Source organism: Plecotus auritus (genome assembly GCF_963455305.1).
Source record: "Plecotus auritus genome assembly, chromosome: 6".
Taxonomy (NCBI): Eukaryota; Metazoa; Chordata; class Mammalia; order Chiroptera; family Vespertilionidae; genus Plecotus; species Plecotus auritus.
The window spans coordinates 136,213,340-136,234,784 of NC_137773.1; the positions used below are offsets into that span (position 1 = coordinate 136,213,340).

Below are 21,445 nucleotides of genomic sequence, written 5' to 3' on the forward strand. Positions count from 1 at the left end.
TTCCCAGGCTGGGCCCTTTTTGCCAGCCCAGCCTGGACACCTGCCAAGTTTACTCTGGAGAGGTGTCTCATGTGGCCCTCTCCCTAGAGTAGCAGCAGCGCCAGTCCACAAGTTACCCCTCATAGACGCCTGGGGAGAGGGGGACTCCTCTGATGATAAATGTTTCCTCCTGGACTGCCCCCCAATACCTTCTCCAGGACCCTGGGCTGGTGTCCCTTAGAAATCCAGAGGGCCCCTGGAGTGGGAGGTTAGAAAACCTCCTATGGCCCATGACCAGATCCCATCCCCACCCCCACTGGCATTCATGATCCTTCCCAATCAGACTCCAACCTCCTCTGGCCTTAATGTGTCCCTTGCTGTGCCATCGAGCAAAGCTGCCCACTGTTCCCTTCAAAGGGGTACCGTTGATCCAGCACCCCAGGCAGAGAGAGCAGCAGAAGCAAAGGATCTGGGGCAAGAGGGGTTATGTTTGGAGAACTGGAAGCAGTCTGTGTCTGGAACCCAGAAAGTTAACGGGAAATGCCTGGTTCATGGAGTTGATGAAGCTGAGAAGCCATAGGAAGGACTTTTGTCTTTGTCCCAAGAGCAATGGGTGGGAGATGACATTGACAGGGTATAGGCAGGGAGCAATGATTGGTTCTGCTCTGGAAAGCTCCCTCTGGAAGCTGGGAGACCCAGGAAGGGGCAGTTACAGTTATTCAGGTGGGAGAGGCTCTCAGAGCCCCTAGTCCAGGAACTAGTCTGACCCCCACCCTACCCAGGACTTTGTGGGGTATGATTGGAGGATACCAAGGATCCCCAGCCCAGCTAAAGGCAAACTTGAGGAACCCATGCACACAGGAACTGGGTCACTAAGCTGTGTGCCCCCAGATTCTAGCCCAGATTATTGGGTTTATCTGATGAACAAATGGGTGGCTGGTGGATGGATGGATGGATGGATGGACTGAAAGACAGTGGGCAGGTGGGTGGATGGCATCTACAATCTGCTGCAGGCTGTGCCCACTCTGGAGGACTCTCTGCTTTTGAGTCACAGAAGGACTTCTAGGCCTGAAGGTCCTGACAGGAGCTCCTTAGAAGGAAAGGACTTTCCTCATGACCATTTTGGCCTCTGAAATGCACTCAGCCCTTCACAACTTCTCAGAGACTCTTTGATCCAGAGTCAATTTTTTAATTTTTATTTTTATCGTACATTTGACTTGCCAAAGTGTGACGCCAACCTGCCCTGCCCTTCAGCCACATTGCTGGGGAGGCCCAGGAAGCTGCCTTCCTAGGAGCCAGTCCTTCCTTTGAGCTGCCTCAGGTCCCGATGATTTCCCCAGAGCAGGGGCTGAGAGAGGCATGCACAGGCTGGCAGCGGTCTGGTTTCCACCGTGTCCTCTATTGTCACAGCCCTCCATCAGGCCTGGCTTGGTGCCCCACTCCAGATGCCAGGCGAGCTGGGCCAGCCACTCAGAACAGGTCAAGGACAATGTAGTCACTGTGGACCCCATCAATCACCCCTTGGCCATTGTTGTGGACGAACCAGCAGCCCACATGTGTGCCATTGTGGACATCCTTCCTGTTGTCTTTCTGGTAGCCCCTGGAGAAAGGAGAGAGATACACAGGGTAGACAAGATGGCTGCTATGCTCATGGACCAAGGTTGGAAAAGGGTGTGACGTTGCCAACTACATATTTCTCTGGCCAAGAACAAGGTTGCATAGTTACTCCTTCTAGTGAGCTTAGTGTGGCCTTTCCCTGATTTGGAGGGGCCAAGAGGGGGCCAAACCCCAGAGGGAAATGAAGGAATCCCACAGAAGACAAAGCCTGCTGGACCAATGTGTGTGGGCAGAGAGAGCTCTTTACTCCTGGCTTGTTAGTGGGCAGGGTGAGGGTGTCAGATGGGTCCCCTCACCTGGTGACTGCCAGCCGATGTTTCTTCACCAGCATTGTGGCATGTATCTTTGAGGGGTCATTGCCTGGGTTGAAGTCAGACACTTTAAAAGCAAGGGGGCGGAAGAATTGTCCTGGGAAGAAAAACATTTACACTGTCAGCCCCTGTCATCGCCCCAGGTAGTATGGCCACTGGCTTTCGAGGGTTAAGGCAAAGGCTGAGTGGGGTGCTGTGTGCTGGGCATGGAGTGGCTAGGATGGCCTTGCACATGGCTTTTCCCTCTGCCCTGAACAGCCTGAAGCTTGAACATTCCATACCCAGCAGCCCCTGTGACTTTGATGACATCTTGTCACTGTCCAGCACATAGAAGCCCAGAAAGTTAAGGTGGACTGGATGTTTCTTCCACACCTGGTGCAGAACCACCTTAAAGGTAATTCCTTTTCCAAAGGAGACCACCAGAGCCTCCCTGCTGATCTTCACAGAGAACCTATTGGGGGAGAAGAGGACAGCAGGGGCACAGTAGCCATGACACCAGGCATCTGAATCAAGGACATCATGGCAGAGCCCTCCCTGTTCATGGCACCTGAGAACACACAGACTCCAGAAACTCTCTCAGGGCTGCTGGAGGAAAGACATGTCATGCATGCCGACTATGCCTCCACTGAATGCATTCTTGCTCCTCCGTAAGCAGGAAACGGGCTGTCTTCGGAATCTGGAGGCCTGGGGTCCAGTCCCAGCTCAGCCACTAGCTTCCTGGGCAGGTTCTACACCGTCTCTGAGCCTCAATGGGAGTAACACTCCTGCCTGCCTACCAGGCTCTGGGTAATCTAAAGACATAGGAGAGGCTGAGCAGTTTGGGAACTAATAAACTCAGGCAGAGAAGATGCAAATAGGATTCTTGCTGTTACCAGATTGCCACGTCTACCTGATCCTTGGGTCCATGTAGCCCTTCCCTCAAGGTCAGCCCTATGAACTGTCCAGCTACCAATTCTGGTTCTCACAGGGGCCCTAGGCGTTGGCTCAGGTCTACCATGGTCACCCTCCCCCAAGGCAGGGGCTAAATTCTGAGGCCACCTGTCTTCCTTTTAACTCCATATGGGTCTTCTGTCCTCAGATTTCCACAAATCCTTCAAGCTTCCTTCAATTGCGTCCCGGTATGGGGCCTTACCTTTCCGAGGTGACCGTGACTGTATCCAGCCAGCTGAAAGTACTCCGAGCAGCCGCATTCTGCAGAGTAATCTTCTCTGTGGTCACCTCAATCCGGAAGTCCATCGGAGTGTTGACAATGCCCACTTTGCCAATGTAAGTCTTTCTGTTCTTAGAGCTGTTTCCCTTGTCACCAGTGATCTGCCCATTTACTGTTATGCCTGCCAGGGGCAAGGGGCAGTAAGAGACCAGTGATATCTTCTGATCAGCTGGCCTTACGGATGTGCCTTCCCCCTCAGCCAGACTTGCTGCGAGGTAGCAGAGGGGGGTCCCCAGAAGAGATCAGAACTTCACAGTTAACCCCATCTGTTCCTAGACACTCTTGGGTCATGCTGTTGGCTGAGGGCCCACAGTGTAGACCTGTCTCTTTGCCTGGGCCAGGAAGTATTGTTGTTCAGAGAAAAACTATTCCCCAGCTATAGGCTGAGTCCTGCCTGCAGGGCCAGGCTGCCCTTAACTCCAACCATCTCCCCATCACACTGGCCCCTGGGGAACTTGGCTAGCCTGTGGTTCTGGACAGCCCTCTCCAGCGTGTAATCTACATAGAAAGATGGGAGTGTTGTGGGCAGAGTGAGGACCTGATCATGTGCCCACCCTTGGGGTCTCCAGGTCTTCCCAGGAAGACCCTTGGCCCCAGCCCCTCCCTTGGCCCCCACCTGTAATGGGGTCCTGAATGAGGCGCAGCACTGTGCCTGGTTCTTCATCAATGTTGAAGCAGATGGCATCCTTATTCCCTCGGACTTGGATGATGAAGTGGGGGTCTCCATCCACTGAGGGCACATCAGAGAAAGGGCTAGGTGTTGGGGCCTCACGCTCTGGCCTCTGTGGGATGGACTCCTAGACAGGCAGGAGGCACTGGGCCCTGGGCCCTGAGCCTTGCTCCCGGAGGAGACGGGGAACTCACCATAATAGTAGGGTTTAGAAGAAGGCTGGTAGCTGGCTGTGGACAGAAAGAGAGAGGGGGAGGAACTAAACAAGCAGGCCTGGGGAGGCACCTGAACCCCACCCAGAGTTTGGTTCATACCTCTCCCCTTCCTGCTTTCTAATGCTCTCAACACCCACCCACCCCCAACTCCTCAGGATCCAACCATCTGCCTGCCCCAGGGAGCTGATTTAGGAAGACTCCAGGGGGGGGTGTGCAGGGCTGTGCAGGGGCAGGAGGCTGTGGCTGCGGCGTATACTCACTCTGGTAAGCCTTGGCGGGGGCCACTGAAAACAGAAGCCAAAGGGCAGTCGTGAGCGGGGACCTTGGTTGCCCTGTTACCAACACCTGTGCCTTTTGCCTGTCTTGGGGCTACCGGTGCGCAGTGAAACCCCAGCACTGACAGACAGAGGGTGGTGATGTCAGCCTTAGCTTAGGCTATAGAAATGGGGGCATGCCCGAGAACTTCTTTCTAGGACTGGCGTTGATATGGGTGCGATTTTAAGGCCAAGGGCGTGGTACTTTGATATGGCTAAAATGCAAGCCATCAGATGGTCAGCTTCTCTGTCATGATTAATGCGTTCAGCAGATCCTGTCTGCCACTCTTGAACTCCTGCCCCATCCCTTGTTGGTGTGGGATGAGGCTTGCAGCTGTCCTTGGTAGTAACACACACACACACACACACACACACACACACACACACCATATGCACATTCACACCTGTGATGTACATTTGACAGGGCTGTTCTAAGGGGAAAGCTGGATAGAACAATCTGTATTGATGGAGGTGAGGCAGGCAGGGGCTGGGGTGCTCTGCCTGGGGGTGATGGACTTGTGAGGGGTGAGGCTCCAATTTCATGATGAGAGAGACACAGGGTGCTGTGAATTCCAGCTCAGGCACTGCAACCAGGCTGCCTGGGCCAAAGCCCTGGCTCAGCATCTGCAGACGGAGTCCTTGCGCACACAGACCTAACCTCTGTGCCTCAGTTTCCTCACAGTAAAATGAGAACCTTACTCAGAGGGTTGCCGTGGGACTCATGGAGTGTGAGTGCCCAATGTGGGACATGCTCATTTTGCAGGCCACATAATAGTCTCGTACTGACTGTCCCTCCTTGGGCAGAGGAAGCCACCTCCAGTCAATGGACAAGGGCCCTGGCGCTCAGAGAGGGCAGAGCCTGGCCCAAAGGTGCTCATGAGTGGGCAGCGGAGCTGGGACCTGAGCCCAGGCATGCTCGGAAAGGCCTCCTGGGTTCTCTCTTATCTCCCTCCCGGGACCCCCACCCAGCTGCTGGCTGAAGCTCACCTGATTCCTCAGGCCCTGTGAGGGAAGAAGGGGAGAAATGCGTTAGCAGCCACCGACTCCTGGGTTCTGGGCCAATGTGATCCATATGCTGCCTGTCCAACCAGCCCCAGGCTGTGGGCCTCCCAGCAGCCAGCTGTGATCCCGGAACCAGGAGCTCTTGGTCTGGCCTGGACCAGCTCTTTGCCTCCCGTGCCCCCCAATGCCCACACCCTCAGACATGTGGCCAGTTGTGGGGATACTCAGGACTGCCCTCTTGGGGTATGGTGAGCAGGCCTGGTCCCAGTCTCCAGCTCTCAAGCCTCTTGCTCTCGCCATCCCCAGGCGCGTGCTTGGGGCCTAGCTTTAAGGCTGGGAATGCTTCTTCCTGTCTAACTGAGCCCTTCCATGTTGCAGCCTAAGTCCCTCTCCCGGAAGTGACCCTGGGCAGGGGACTAACTCCTGTACTCACATCCCTTTAGAGACGCAGAGGATCCTGAGCACCCCACCCCATACTGTCCACGCTGATGGCTTCACTCCCTCCACACACGCTCCCCAGCGCTTGGCCAGCTTTCCTTCAGTGTCCCTGGGCCTGCTCCCCTTCAGTGGGGCTGGGTCTCCCCAGCCTGGCCCACTCCTCTCAGGACACCCAAGGCCCGGCCCTAGAAGAAGGCCTCCACGTTCTGGCCTTCACTCCCCATGCCCACCTTCCCCAGGCTTGTCAGCAAGAGCCATCTGGTTGTCACTGTCCTCAGGCTTGGTCACCACCATGGAGGTCAGTGGAGTCACAAAGTGGTACTTGAGGGATAGGTCCAGGGCCTGGGCTGTGAGGTTCTCCTTCTCGCTTCCATGGGCGTTCTTGCTGTAGGGAGGGGCGTGGCGAGAGGGTCAGCCAGGAGCTCAGCTCCCCGCCCATCTTCCCTGCTCTGACGCCCAGCACCAGGCCAGGAGCCCCAGCGGCAGCCCAGGATCCCCTATGCTCAGGGTGGAGCCTGCTAGTGCTCAGAAAAAAACTGGTTCACTAGCTCCCTGGGTCAGATGGACAGGCTGTGCTTCCTCTCTGAGGGGGCCTCCGTTTCCCCAGCTATAAAATATAAGGGGCTTTCAATGGCCACCGCAACATCCACTCCTGGTGAGTGCTCAGCAGGTGCCAGGCCCTGCACCAAGGGCTTCACAGGCTAGTCCCTCCTACAAGGGGTTGACATGCTTCTCAGATGGGCCCCGGCTCTGCCCTCCGGGGACTGAGGGCTGGGCCAGGCCTCAGCCTCTCCATCGCTGCCCCTGATGTCAGGCTGGGCTCTGCCCTGGAAAACATTCTGATGGACTTGGTAGAATAGAGGGCAGGCCAGCTGGGCGTGTGCGTGGGGTGTATTTTCTGGGGTGTGGCCCGGTCATCTTCTTCTTGGGCCCCCGCAGAGCAGTGCCAGCCAGGGACAGGCACAGGGAGATGCTGAGGCAGTGCCAGGGCCCTATGTGGGGCCCGGCTCTGTGAGGGCTGGTCCTGGGTCACCGTTTGTTCAGCAGCTGCTCAATGGTGAGGTAGGCCCAGAGCCTCTCAATGTAGCTCCCGAAAATGTAGTCCTGCTCCTGCAGGGCCTTCTCCATCTCCTGCAAGTCCACCTCCTCTGTGAAGGTCAGGTCAGTGAGCGCCTGGGGCAGGGGTAGGAGAAGGTGAGAGGTGTAAGGAATGGAGGCCTGAAGCCAGGTGGGCCCGGTTCAGGGGCAGCCACTGCTGGACCGTCAGCCTGTGGACACAGGCTCCATCATTGCTTGACCATCCATTCCCAGCCCATATCCAGGCTCAGCCCAGCTTACCCCGTGGCCCTTCACATCTGCCTTAAAGTTGTTCATGTCCTCGTCCACCAGGCGCCCAGCCACCATGATCTCAGAGCCATCATAGAAGTGCTGGTAAGTGTTCCGGGTCAGGTCCAGGATAGCGTTCTCAGGGTACTCCACCTCCACTCCCGTCAGCAGTGGATTGGCCACCTCCTCATAGAAGCCCTGGAGTCCAGAGAGGGAACCTGGTCATCTCAGGCCACCATGGCAGGCGGGCACGGAGAGGAGTGTGGGAGGGTTCTCACTGACGCCTCCGAAGGTTGTTGAGTCCCACAGGCTGGGCTGGGCCTGGCCTGATCTCCACTTCTACATGGCCCTGGCTGTGGCCTTCAGAGTGCGGGAGCCCCTTCTGCCTCCCCCATTTCATCCCACCCCACCCCTCGCAACCAGAAAAATACAAGCGTTCTTGCACTTAGAAAGCACTCAGGAAATGTTTGTTGCAATGAAGGGAAGGAGGAGGGAAGGACAGCAGGAGAAGCTGGCTAGAGAAGGTGTAGGGTGGGAGCAGGTGCGGATGGAGGCCCAGGGGTCCACGGCGGAGGCGGAGATGCAGGCATCTGTGCCAGGAAGGGTTGGGGTTGCCAGATTTAGTGAATGAAAGTACAGGACGTGCAGTTAAATTGGAATGTCAGATAAACAAGAAGTTAATTTTTGTTATAAGTATGTCTGTTATGGGCTGAATTGTGTACCCCCAAAATACCCAAAATACGTAGGTTAAATTCCTTACCCCCAGTCCCTCAAGATGTGGCCTTGTTTGGGGACAGGGTCTTTTCAGAGGTAACCAATTCAAAATGAGGTCTTTGGGATGGACCCCAATCCAGTGTGACTAGTGTCCTTATTGAAAAGGGGACAGACACACACAGGGGAGAGGATGTGAAGAGACAGGGAGAAGCCATGGAGAGAGGCCTGGCAGATCCCCCCTCAGGGCCCTCAGAAGGAACCAACCCTGCCGACACCTTGATCTTGGACCTCCAGCCTCTAGAACTGTGAGACAGTACATTTCTGTTGTAAGCCTCTCAGTTTGTAGCACTTTGTCCTGGCAGCCCCCCAAACTAATACAGTGTCCTATGCAATCTTTAGGGCAGACTAACACTACAAAAGTACTTTATTTTCCCCTCAGAAGTTCATATTTAACCGATGTCCTATATTCACTCTGGCAATCCTATGGAGGAACCTCTTCCGAGCAGCCCAATGACAAAGCTGGAACCATTAATGATGGATAAGAACCAGAGGTAGATTTCAACTTAAGAGGAAGTTCTTTCTAATTATTGAAATGATCACCTGATGGCACAGCTCCCTGAGGAAGAAGTGAGCCCCTCATTCCTGGAGGGGTGCAAGACAAGGCATACCTGCAGCTGCAAGTTGGCATCGGAATCCTCATAGATGCGCCGGGCGAACCCATCGTTCTCCAGGGCCAAGCTCTCCAGGAAGTTATAATTCAGATTGTTGCCAAAGCCCAGGTTATATAAAGGGAACCTGCCTCCAATGGCACTCAGCACGTTCTCCTGTATTTTAGCGGGTCTGCTTTCACCTGAAGGATAAAGGGGTGTTGACACTCTAGCCACCACCCGGACAACTGTCTGGACCTGCTCTGTCTGAAGAGATCTGACTCCTGCACATGCAGCGCGGGTGGTGTCATGGCCAGGAGACTTTGTTCTGCCAGAGGGTTGGGGAGGCCTGCCAGGGGGAGGCAGGTCCCTGACCTTGAGGGGCTCACAGTCCGCAGGAGCCATGGTCAGAGCTGCCCAAGGTCTTGCAGCAAGCGGGCTACAGAGCCAGGAGCAGCAGCTAGGCGCTGCGGTTCTAATTTAGAGCCACGGCCGCCTGCCTCACCAGTATTGGCGTCCCCGTCAGTCAGCATGATGACGATGGAGGTGCTCCTCTCTGGCATTCTGTGCTCCTCCCGGGCCTTGTTCAGCATGGTGATGCCTGTCAGCAGCGCGTCGTTGATGTTGGTCACTGGCACACAGAGAAAACCTTGGGAGGGAGCCCTCCGGGAACCATCTTGGGGGAGGGGTTGGGACATTAGGCCCTGCTGCTGTGCCCAAGGACACTGTCTGCCAGTACGTGGTCAGGGCAGATATCTAGGTTGCAGGTTGCAGGTTCAATCCCCAGTTGGTACACTAGTGAGTGAAGAATGAATGGTTTACCCTTCCAAATGGGGGTAAAACCTGCCTCTCAGGGTTGCTGTAGGATAGAAGGACATGGTGATGGTAAAAACAATTTGGGAAACAGTCAGATCGACTCCTGGCCCTTCACTGGGAGGAGAGGGGAGCAGTAAACACCTCACTTGTGATTTTCCATAAGAAATGACCAACAGTTAAAGTTAAGGTTCTCTGTGGCCTTATCTTGCTGGGAGTTGTGGTTCACCAGCATCATGGGATAGAAACAGACAGATGGGTTTCCTTAGACCCTGAGATCAAGCCTGAGGACCCCTCCCCACTCCCACCTCTACCACCAGCCAAGGTCTGCTGGCCTGGCCAGCAAACCTGTGCCCCAGGGAGGAGGGAAACAGGCTGTTCAGGCAGAGGGAAGGGCAGGACGTTGCTCCCCCTTCTGTTCTTACTTCCTCCTGGTCCAATGTTCTTCACAAATTCCCTGGCCTCCTGGATGTTCTCAGGAGTGGCTTGAACTAAAGTGTCTTTCCAAGTGGTCACACGTCCACTGAACAGGATGAAATTCAGGTAGTCCTCCTCTTTTATATCTTCCAGGATTTTGAGGAGGGCATCCCTTGTCTGGGAAAGAGAAAGACAAGCAGACAAGGAGCTGGGAGAGGGAGCCACAGACCCCCTGGTGTCTTCACAGCTGGAGCTGGCAGTGGGGCCCCTGCAGCCTGCAACAATGGGGTGGATATTTCTGCCTTTTTTATCCTATTCTCCTTCCTCCTCTTTCACTGGAAACATCAGCTTTGTCCACTTAAAAAAAAAAACACACAACAAGAAACTGTTGCCCAGCCTGGGTGGCTCAGTTGGTTGGAGTGTTGCCCCATGCACCAAAGAGGTTGTAGGTTTGATTTCTGGTCAGGGCAATTACCTGGGTTGCAGGTTCAATCCCTAGTTGGTGCACCTACAGGAAGCTACCGATTTATGTTTCTCTCTCACATTGATGTTGTCTCCCCCCGCCTTCTCCTCTCTCTATAAATCTATAAACGTATCCTTGGGTGAGGATTTTTTAAAAATATATACCCCCCACCTCTCACCCCCACTTGCAAAGAAGAGTTTACCTGCTCCAGTTTCCGGCCTGACATAGAGCCGCTAACATCAATCACAAAGACCACATTCTTAGGCACCACAGGAAGGCCTTGAGGTGCAAAGAAGTGCACAAAGTAGCCATTGACTATCTGGAAAGGGGAGAGAGAGACTAGAGGTCATGTCCATGAAACAACCACATGGTGGCTACTCTTGCAAATAAAAGCTGACATTTAGCAGGGCAAGAAGATATCCGTTCCCACACTCCTGAGTGTGCCACGCAGGTTCTTGGCTGCCTGCCACGCCCATGCCCTGCAGGAAACCTGGCATTGGATCCAGTATCCAGGGTGATTCAGCTGCGTCCCCTCCCGCATCAGCCCTCACTCCACTGTGATGCAGAATCCACCAGCCTGATGAAGCCAGTAGGGAGGTACCTGTACGTTGGCTGGAGACTCTCTGTTCACATCGTAGATTATGATGAAGTCTCCGTTGAGGAGGGTGTCTCCACAGGTTGGGCATGAATGCTATTGGTCCAAGCTGGGCTTGAAGGACACATGGCCCTGAGGGAGGGAGATGGAGGGTCTTGCTCAGCTTGTCCAGGCACTGCCCACTGCAGACCTCAGCCCATGGGTGCCTTGGGGGCCGAGGCTAAGCCTCATAGGAAGAAGCCCAGGGGTGGGCACCCGGCAGTCCTGCCACCACCCAGCATACACTGGACTCCTGAGCACTTCTCTCTCCTCAGAGATCAGGGGCAACTTGGAGGAGAGTGGCCTTACCTAATTCAGCCTTTGTCTTTCCCTGTGCAGCTAAGTCCCTGTGTTCAGCCTACTTGGCCTTCAGCACTGAGAAGCCACTTACGGAGGGGAGCTTTGCACCGTGAAAAGGAACTTCATGTTGGGTGGTATGTGCTGGTGCCAAGAGGAGGAGGGGGGGAAAGGAAGCAAAGCAGGGAGGTGGGAGAGGGCACTGCCCTGCAGAAGCCAGCAGCCCTCTGAGTGTGTGCTCCTTGGGCCTCGCCCTAGAAGTCCTGAGTGACTTAGGTTTGCTCTTCATGTAAACATGCATGCATCCACAGCCCATGGTCAGCAAGACCCTGGAATAGTAGGGGCCTTGGGGATCAGAGTCAACCACTAGCAGCAAGAATAAAGTTCCCTTTCAACTTCCACCCGCTCAATGTGGAGTCAGCAGATCTAACTGACTGTCTCAGACCTCAGTCTCCTTATCTGTAAAACAGGGGCAGTAACCTGTTCTGCCTACCTCCCAAGGGACAATGAGACTGGGCTTTATAAATGGTCCCCCCACACACATACCAGTTCCAGCCCAAGGAACTGGCCAAGCACTTTGAGATAATCAAGCACCCCCACTTGCCCTGCTGAAACTGGGGGCCAGGATGAGGAATGGGGGAAAGCCTGCTGGGCCATGTCAGTTCCTCCAGCAGGTCGTCCTCAGCAAGCAGCCCCCTGCCTCCAGCATCCCCACTCCTGACCCAGGTGGCCAGGGAGACAGTGATGGCAGCAGATAGACACACGCTCACTAGCATCAGCCAAGCCCTAAAGCTCAGACTGGTCTGCTAGGGATTGGGTTCCTGCCCCTGCACCCCAGGCCTGAGAGGCATCTATACCACCTTTTTCCCTGAGAAGGACTTGCTGAGGGCGCTTCCCAGGAGGTCATTGGTGATGAATGAGGCCTGAGCATCCAGCATGCTAATGCCATGGGGCTAAAGATGTCTACCTCGATCTGCAATGTGCAAAGGTAAGGAGATGTTACTCAGTGACTGTACAGAGGCCAACCTCTAGGACAGGGCCCACAGAGATGGGTCAGTGAGGGTGCAGGGAACAGCTTCTAGGACAACTCTGTGACAGCCACACCTGGTGTCTCCCACCAAGAGAATGACCAAAAGGGCCCGTCAAACCCCAAAGCTCTCCAATGGCCTGCCAGATAGTGTCCAGTTTACACCATGAAATCATTTCAGATCTCATGTAGGTAGAGCATCATTATAACCAGTTACCAGCTCTGCAGAGACTCTTTGTGAAGTTGCCCCAAGGGCCCAGCATCCAAAGATCTGGGGGAGTCCAGCCCAGCCTCCTCCTCCCCTTGGCCCAGTTGCTATGGCCAGAGACATTGTAATTCCCCTAAGCTTCCTCAACCAAGTGGCGAGGCCTTGACCTTGCTCTGAGATCCGCCCCAGGGGCCCTTCCCCAACCTCCCATCCTGTGCCCACAGTTTCAGCAGGGCCTGCAGAGGTGTTTGATTACCTCAAAGTCCTTGACCAGTTGTTTGGGCTGGACCTTAAGATACATCTCGTTCTTGCCCTTGTTCCTCTTCAACAGCTCTTCGTAGGTTAGCTCAAACGTGACTTTGCTGCCCGCAGCCACATTGACTGACACCGTGAATTTCTCCAACTTCCGCCCAGAGGCCCTGAATGGGGTGCAAGACAGTGACTGCCCACAGACTGCACAACCCCACCCATCCGGAGCCTTGGGTTCAAGTCAGCCCCTTGGGGGAGACACCTACTCACCCTAAGCCTCGTTTACCTCAACATCAAAATGGGATAATGTTTTGAGAATTACGGACACATTTTGCAACAATAATAATAATAATAATAATAAATAACTGCTGCCGTTGTTGTTTGCATCCCTTACTGACCCGACAATCTCCCTAAGGCCTGGAGGTCCATACTTAATTGACCAAACCAACTGTCTTGCCCTGGGACACAGCCTTTTCATACTGCTTCTTGGAGACTTCCTTCTCCTTGACATTACCAGGGTAGTTAACACTGTCGATGGTCCTGCAGGGAAAGAGTTGGGGGGCTCATGCTGGGCCAGACTCCCCTCCAGAGCCCAGAGCCAGCAGCCATGGGGACACCCACAGCATGAAGTTGGTGATGAAAGCCGTCTTGGGCAGCTCCACGTCAAAGGAAACCTCCTTGGCGGCATCTGCCAGGTTGACGGCCCTCGTGGTCACAACATTGTGAGCAAAGCACGAGGTCACCTTGCAGCTGACCTTGGTGCTGTAGACCTCAATGTCGTCGGCCTTCTGTGGGAGAGGGGATGGTCATCAGTGGTGACCTGCCAACCTGGGCCCTGGGAAAGGAGGTCTTCAACCTGGCCACTCCCCTTCCAAACTCCCTTTACAGATTCCAAAGGCCCTGCCTGGGAAGCGTCCCAGTCACCCCTGTTGGAAGCCCGGTGGCCTCCTCCATCCCCCTGATCAGTTGGCCACCACTGTCCTGATGATGGGCGCCTGGGCAGTCCCGCTGCCCCTGGCATGGGCTGGCCTTCCTGAGCACCTCTCTCTCCTCAGAACCAGGGCCTTCTTGGAGGGCAGAGCCCTTGTCTGATTCAGCCTTTGTTTCTCCTTGTTCACTGGGCCCCACAGGTTCCTTAGCTCAGCCTACCTCGTTGCTCAGCAGCAAAAAGTCACTTAGGAAGGGGAGTTTTGCACCATGACAAGGAACTTCACATTATGCCAAGAGGAGAGGGCGAGGGGAGGGAGCAAGCCAGGGAGCAGGGAGGGTGAACTGAGGAGGCTCTAGGGAGGTGTCTGGGTTAAACATGGCCTCATTAATTTTTATAATCTGTTTCCATGCAGCCTGTAGCCACTGAGATCTTGTAAAAAACAAATCTGACCCTGTTCCCTCCCTCGTAAAACCCTCCCATGCTCCCCATTGCCCTCAGGACAGTGTTCCTCATGCTCTGAGGTCCTCCAGGCGTGTCCTGTCACCTCCACTCTGGGGCTCCAGGCAAGCCAGATCTCTGCCCCCTGAGGTCAGAGACCTGTCCCAGCTCTTCCTGCTCACCTTTCACACTTCCATTTAGAAAGCTCGCCCTCTACCTTCTACTGTGCCTTTTGGTAATTGGGTGATTCTACCTCCCAAATAGCCACTTATTTCCTGTGCTGACAAGAGAGTGTGGGGCAGGACCTCATGCCCCCAGTATTGTCTTTCCCCCAGGAGCTGGGGGGATGGTGAACTGAGGGAGGCTCTAGGGCAGAGGTTCTCAACCTTCCTAATGCCACGACCTTTTAATACAGTTCCTCATGTTGTGGTGACCCCCAACCATAAAACTATTTTCATTGCTACTTCATAAATATAATTTTGCTACTGTTATGAATCATAATGCAAATGTCTGTGTTTTCTGATGATCTTAGGCGACCCCTGTGAAAGGGTCGTTTGACCCCCAAAGGGATTGCGACCCACAGGTTGAGAACCACTGTCTAGGGAGACATCTGGGTTAAACGTGGATATAAAGGTGCTCCGTGAAGGTGTGACAGGGCCTTTCCCTGCCCAGCCCAGTACCAGCAACTGCTTGGTAAGTGTTTGTGGAAGGAAGGACGGTGCAATGGCCATCCTGGGCTGAATCTGGTGAGGTCCGGGGGGCATGGTTCTATGGCACTCTTTCCTGGGGGTCGTGAGTCACATGGGGGTCTGCCTGGGTAGGGGCTGTGAGCTGTGTGTCAGCTGTGCAGGACCTGTGCTATGGCCCAACTCTTCAGCTGTTGGGGAACCAGCTCCACCATGCCCCCCTCACCATGCCCCCTCCCTAGTGAAAGTCCTCGCCTCTTCCAGGACGCTGAGTTTCTGGAAAAGCAAAGACAAACACACTGTCAGGTCAATGCCAAGGCCACTGTGGCTGGGGAGGCAGGTTCTTGGCAGAGGCCAGGGTTCAGTGGTGACCCCCACACACATCTTGAAGAGCCTCTGCATGTAGGACCCACCTGGAGTCAGTGGTCAGAGGAGGAAGGGCTCTGAATAGATGAGGAAACTGAGATCCGGAGAGAGCAGGTCTCAGGCTACCCAAAGGAGAGGACAGGGCTTTTCCCCTGCTGCACAGACCTCGGCTCACTGCCTGTCCCTGCACCCAGGTCCATGAGGCCTCCTTGCACAGCTCCCCGCACCACTGCACACCACAGGCTCAGCCCAGCCCTTCCTAGGCGCTTCTGTTTTTTTCTCGGAGGTGGAGCTGCACAGCTGCTCAGTGAGGTGAGCAGTTCGTGGTGTATCAGCCATTTGACAGGTGGGGAAACCGAGGCGCAGGGAGATTTAAGAGCCTTGCCCAGAATCAAAGGGAAAGTTTGGAGGCCAGTCCTCCCAAATCCCAGCCCTGTCCCCTGCAGCTCACGACCCCGCCCTCTACCTCCCCCTGCCCCATGTAGAGGACCACCCAGGCTGGGACCTCTGCCCTGTGATGGACCCAGATTGTGAAGAGAGGACAGACTTACCTCAAGTGGCCGGGAGGAGCTTCTTGGGAAGCCAAAGGCCACCGAGCTGGAGAGCAAGGCCACGATGAGGCAGGGCCACCGAGCAGACGCCATCGCTGAGCACGCAGGCCTGGCCCGCAGTCTTTATAGGAGCCAGCTGACCGGTGGGGTCAGTGACCTCCAGCAGTGGGGGAGGAGCGGGAGGTGAAGGCTGTCGGGGAAGCCAGTGTGTGGATGGAGTAACAGGGCCTGGATTTGCCTGAACCATAGGGGCCCCATGGGTATTGTCAACAGCGTGTGAACTTCACTCCCAGCGGCTGGGGGACATGGAGGCCTGGGGTAAGCAGAAGCTGTGTGTTGGCAAATAAGCCCTGGGACTCCCTGGGTGGGGACAATAGTGACAAGGTGTGGAGTCACATTTAGAGCAAATAGCCTAAATCTCTCAGCCTCGTTGCCTCTTACCCATACCGCTGGCATGGCCCCTGGATCGCAGCCACCCCCTGCTCAAGGCGACCAGGGCACAGAACCAGACCCATCACTCTAAGGCTCCCATTTCCATGGCTGCAGCCCTTGCTCATTATCCTTCTCTGGTTCTCATGGCCCCAGGGAAAGGATGAACCCCAAGTCCAGTGGTCCAGCTCTCTCTGTGACCTGGTTCCAACTTGCTTTTCTGAACTTTCTCTCCGCCCACTGGCATGCCCTTCCCTTTTCTGCACATTCCATCTCTCATCTCTGCGCACCCTTGTACCCTCCTCCGGAGCCTTCCTTTTTTATCCCCCGGGTGACCACAGGCAGCTTGCTGCATCATTACCCTGTGTTGAGGTTTGCATGTTGAGGACTGATTGTGGCCTCTAGACTCTGGGCTTCAGGAGGGACAGGCCATGTCACATTCATCCCTGAGTTCCCAGGGCCTGGCCAGTGACTCAGGTGCCCTCAGCCTGTTAAAGAGTCATTTCCCGCCCTGGCAGGGGGGCTCAGTTGGTTGGAGCATCATCCATACACCAAAAGATTGTGCTTTCGGTTCCTGGTCAGAGCACATACCTGGGTTTCAGGTTTGATCCCCAGTGAGGGCACATGCCTGGGTTTTGGATTTGACCCCCAGGTAGGGCACGTGCAGGAGACAACAGATCAATGTTTCCCTCTCTCCATCTTTCCCTTCCTCTCTCTCTGAAAATCATGTCCTCAGGTGAGGATTAAAAAAAGAGAGAGAGAGTCATTTTCCAACAATGTCCAGTGAGGCTACAGGGCTGGCCTTCAGGACAATGGAAGCTTTGGAAGCAGGGTCTGGTCCCCTCTTAGTGGGGAACGAGACTCCTGGCCCTCACCAGGTCCCTACCAGCCCCTAGATCATCCAAAGTGGCAGCTATGAGCAAAGTGACCCAGTAACCCTCTCACTCAGGAACTGTTTCTGTTTCATTTTTTTTCTTTAATATATTTGTATTGATTTCAGACAGGAAGGGAGAGAGAAAGAGAGAAAGAAATATCAATGATGAGTGAGAGAATCATTGAGTGACTGCATGCTCCCTACTGGGGATTGAGCCTGCAACCTGGGCTTGGGCTCTGACCGGGAATGGAACCTGACCTCCTGATTCATAGGTCGAAGCTCAACCACTGAGCAACACTGGTCGGGCCTACTCAGCCACTCTTAATGGAGTTGACAAGGATGCCTGGGCACAGGGCAGCTAATTTATGGATTGGACCATGGCCTTGGCTGAAAGTTCTGCCCCTGACTGTGAGATGTGCAGAGAGAGTTTACTGCAAGGAACAGAGAAACAGAGGGAAAAACTACCTCATCCCAAATACTTCAAGTTTTATGGGAGGGAAAACTTGAAATAGTCTGAGGTTGCTCAAGAGGCTCCTGAGGGACAGCTGGGGACTTGGACGGACCTAAGGTCATCATACAGAATTTAGACTTAGATAGAACCTAAGAGACCCTCAGGCTCGCCCATTTCCTTTCTACAGGACCAGGAAATGAGGCCCCAATTGGGCAGAGCCTTGCGCAGAGTGACCCCCAGCTGGCAGCCCACGGCTCTCCCTGGGGAAGCCCGGGACACTCCAGACAACAGATTGGTCTCTGGAACTCCATCGGCCGCCCCGCCGCCTGCCATGGAGGGCTCTGTGTTCCCTGGGCCTGGAGCAGCCATGGACTCAGCGTTTGTGTTGTTGATGTGAGCCCTCATGGGCCTCATTTGGAGTGGGAACTGAACAGAGAAAAAGCAGAAACCCTTTGGAAAGGAGTGAGTGGGGGCCTGTCCACTTTCACCTGAAGGGCTGGCAGCATCCTGAAGTATAGGTTCACCTCACTGCCTGCACCTGCACCCTTTGACATTGGGCTTTAGCTGGGCCCAAGGCAAAGCCATGGAAAGGAAGGGACCCTGGTGGAATTTTCCAGGAAGCAGTCTAGGAGCCAGAGAGCTGCTGTTCCTGGCCCCTGAAATCACGGCTTCTGAGCAGTGGCCGCCTCTGCCTTTAGGAAATACTATCTCGCTGTCAGAGGTTGCAAACCCTCCACGGGGAATGGAGCAAAGGGTGGGGGCATGAACTAACTCCTGAGACCCTGAGTCCAGGGGGTGCAGCCTCCAGCTATTGGTAGCACTTCTTTAATTCTTCTTTCATACATTCATTTTAAGTGATGCCTTGGAATTTCTAGAGTCAATTCCCACAAGGCTTTGGCTACCAGTCTCCCACCTGACTGGAGCATTGATATGGGAGCAAAGCATTCAGATGCTGATGCCAGACAGCATGGTTCAAATCCCTGCTCTGCCACTTAGAAGATGAGTGATTTTGGACAAATTACCTCACGTCAGTTTCCTTAGCTATCAAGGGGCCTGATAAAAGTCTCCCGTAGTGCTGCTGGGAGCATACATTGAGCTCATTCAACGAAGGCACTTAGAACAGTGCCTGGCTACAGGAAGCACTGAGGCAGGAGTGGCTGTGGCTGGTCATTCCTGTACATGCTGCCAGAGTGTCATTTGTTCCCTGAACCTGTGGGAGGAGCTGTGGGGTACTCTCAGGGCATTCAGAGGGCAGAAGGCAGGTGGCACGGGAGAACAGGATGGGGTGCAGGCTAATGGATGTCGGTGACCTCCCAGCCTCCAGTTCTGCTGTGACCACCCCAAGCCCTGCTGAGGGGCAGTATCTTGAATTGCCTCCCTGCCATTGTCCCTTCCAAAGAGCAGGCAGCCTGGAAGGGGCATAGTCTATCTTTAATGGAAGTCATGGATGTTTTGACACAGGAGACCCAGTGACAGGTAGGGATCACCCTACTCGAAGGCAGAGCAGGTGTGCTGGCAAGGGGGCTCAGAAGATATCGGGTACGATGTAGTCAGTATGAACACCATCGATCAGTCCGGCCCCATTGTTGTGGACGAACCAGCAGGTCACCTCGGCCCCATATCGGGGGTCCTTGCTGTAGTCTTTCTGCAAGCCCCTGCGGAGGGGCAAGTCAGCTGGGGTCACCTTTAGGATCCAGCAGGGCTACACCTCACAGGAAGCCCACCCCACCCATGTGACAACAGGAGGAAGGCTTGGACCAATGATGGGCAATGTCAAGGGCAGAGATGCTAGCAGAGCAGCCCACCCACCTGGTGATGGTAAGCCGTTGGTTCTTCACCACCATTGTGGCGTCTGTCTTTGTGGGGTCAGGGCCTGGGTGCAGGTCGGACACTTTATAATCAAAGGGGTGAAAGAATTGTCCTGGAAAGGCACATTGGAGGCAGCAGTTACTGGCAGGGAGCTTTGTTCATGCTTTGCACTTAGTAGGTGCTTACTGGAGGTTTCAGAGTTCCGTGAATTTTTTCAAGAGCTTACTGTTTCTCATAAATTTTGTCATCAAAGCCACTCATTTAGTTCACCTGCTATAGAGAAGCAGCTGTATTGTCAGCTGGTTATACCTCCTGTCTTTTTGGACCAATTCCAGAGGAATCTGGCTGGGAGAGAGGTTTGGTGGGTAGGTGCCCCAGAGAACACTTTCTGCAGGAAGGCCACAGGAGAAGCACTGTGGCTGATGACCATCCCACCCAGGGGGCCTCTGGGCCCACTGGACCTTTCTGTTTGCTAACCGGGCCTCTCCCCATTTGCTCCCCGCCTACTTACACTTCAGCTTCAGTGTGTGTTTGTTTCATCAGAGCCTTTTTTTAAAAAAAATATTTTTATTGATTTCAGAGAGAGGAAGGGAGATGAGAGAGATAGAAACATCAATGATGAGAATCATTGCTCAGCTGCCTCCTGCATGGCCCTACTGGGGAAAGAGCCTGCAACCCAGGTATGTGCCCTTGACTGGCATCGAACCAGGGACCCCTCAGTCCTCAGGCTGACGCTGTATCCATTGAGCCAAACCAACTAGGGCAATCATCACAGCCTTTTTGGGGGGCAAGACCCTCACCAGAACAAGCCCTCTTTGGGTCTCTGAGCCTTGGAAGTCATGTTGGAGGTGACCCTGACCGGATGCCCAACTGCACAGCTGACCAGTCCACTGGCTTTAACGCCCCACCCCCACAGCTCTGCCCACTGATTCTGGATGTCCCCAGCTCTGGAGGGACAGACAGACCAGTCTGTTCCATGGCTAGATGCTGACGGGAATGTGACTTCATGGGCATCTGATTCCTCTACCCTATTCCCACCCCAGAGCCCGCAAGGTAAATCCTGGCAGTTTGGGAGGAGAGGGGCAAACCTAAGGGACCCCCTGCCGCCACCCAGGGAGCAGGTCTTGGTTTCACCGAAAGCCTGTAATTCAGCCTCAAAGAGAGCGCCTTTCCCCATTGCCCACTGTGCCCAAGGTCGAGCTTGGCCAGCCAGGCAGACAGTGTGAGGCCACAGCTCCCAGTCTGTGGGAAAGGACAGAGAGACTCGGGGTTGGAGGGTCAGGGGGTGATGCATCATCTGGAAGGCTTCCTGGATGAATGGGGCCTTGGACTGGCTAGAATTCAGTGAGCAGGGAGAGGTGGGAACGTGTCTCGGCCTGAAGGCCTGGGTTCTAAGGAGGCTCTGGTCTCTGCAAGGCTGGCCCTGAGGGAGCTCCCATCAAGAAGAAGCGCCCCCCTGTGAAGGAGGAGGACCTGAAGGGGACCCGAGGGAACCTGACCAAGAACCAGGCGATCAAGTCCAAGACCTACCAGGTCATGCAGGAGTGTGGTGAGTGTTCTCAGGGGGATGGGGTGGGGGGCGTGTAGATGTGTGTCAGTAGGAGGGGGTGGGATGGAGGGGATTCTATGGGTCTTCTCTAAGAGTCCAGAGCTCAGGGGCTCCCCACAAAAGAGGCTTTCCCTCGCCAGGAGGCTGGGCTGGGCCTCTGAACCTCCCCATCCTGTCCACAGAGCAAGCCGGCGTTGCTGCACCATCTGTGTTCAGCCGCACCCGGACCGGCACTGAGACCGTCTTTGATAAGCCGAAAGCTGGGCCTGCCAAGAGTGTCTTTGGCTGAGAAGTACATGCCACGCCACGTCCCTGGGTACTGCAAACACCTAGACACAGGAGTCTTTCCCAAGAACTCTTTCATGCCAGCACTCCCCTGCTCACCTGTTGCCTCTGGGACTGCCGCCCCTCCCTCCTCGTCCTGGCCCCTCAGCCCAGGCACTCTGCACCAGGCCCTGGGAAACACCAATAAAGAGGATGCCCAAGCAGCCCCGACATTTGGAGAGTGTTGTTTGGAACTGGCATGGCCCCTTCGTGCAGGGTGGGGCATGTTCTGTACCTTTCCATGTCTTTGGGAGGGACCTAGATGAACCTGAGGTGCTATTGCCACTGCTCCATCCTAGAAAGAGCCTTGGGTGTGGAGATCTGGTGCTGATCTGTGTGACCTCAGACCACCTCTCCTCTTCTGAGGCTCAGTTTCCCCTTGTATTTGACAGGAGAGTTGAGCTGAGGCCCATTGCACCAACCAGGCCACATGTACAGAGTGAAGCAGGTGGGGCCTGGGCTCCCCCTCCCCCTGCCTTCCACAGA

At 54.8% G+C, this 21,445-nt stretch overlaps 1 pseudogene across 1 annotated transcript; it reads right to left on the reverse strand.

Moving 5' to 3' along the window:
- Window positions 1-1,136: 1,136 nt before the first annotated feature.
- Window positions 1,137-15,616, reverse strand: LOC308252029 (inter-alpha-trypsin inhibitor heavy chain H3-like; annotated as a pseudogene). The gene is made up of 19 exons: window positions 15,524-15,616; window positions 13,173-13,339; window positions 12,992-13,091; window positions 12,559-12,726; window positions 11,928-12,040; window positions 10,738-10,863; window positions 10,339-10,455; window positions 9,682-9,850; window positions 8,949-9,074; window positions 8,465-8,646; window positions 7,095-7,280; window positions 6,790-6,929; window positions 5,974-6,141; window positions 3,982-4,013; window positions 3,734-3,847; window positions 3,040-3,238; window positions 2,189-2,358; window positions 1,893-2,004; window positions 1,137-1,579 (listed from the first exon to the last, which is right to left on the reverse strand). The product of its transcript is annotated as an inter-alpha-trypsin inhibitor heavy chain H3-like (transcript).
- Between the last annotated feature and the right edge of the window lie 5,829 nt (window positions 15,617-21,445).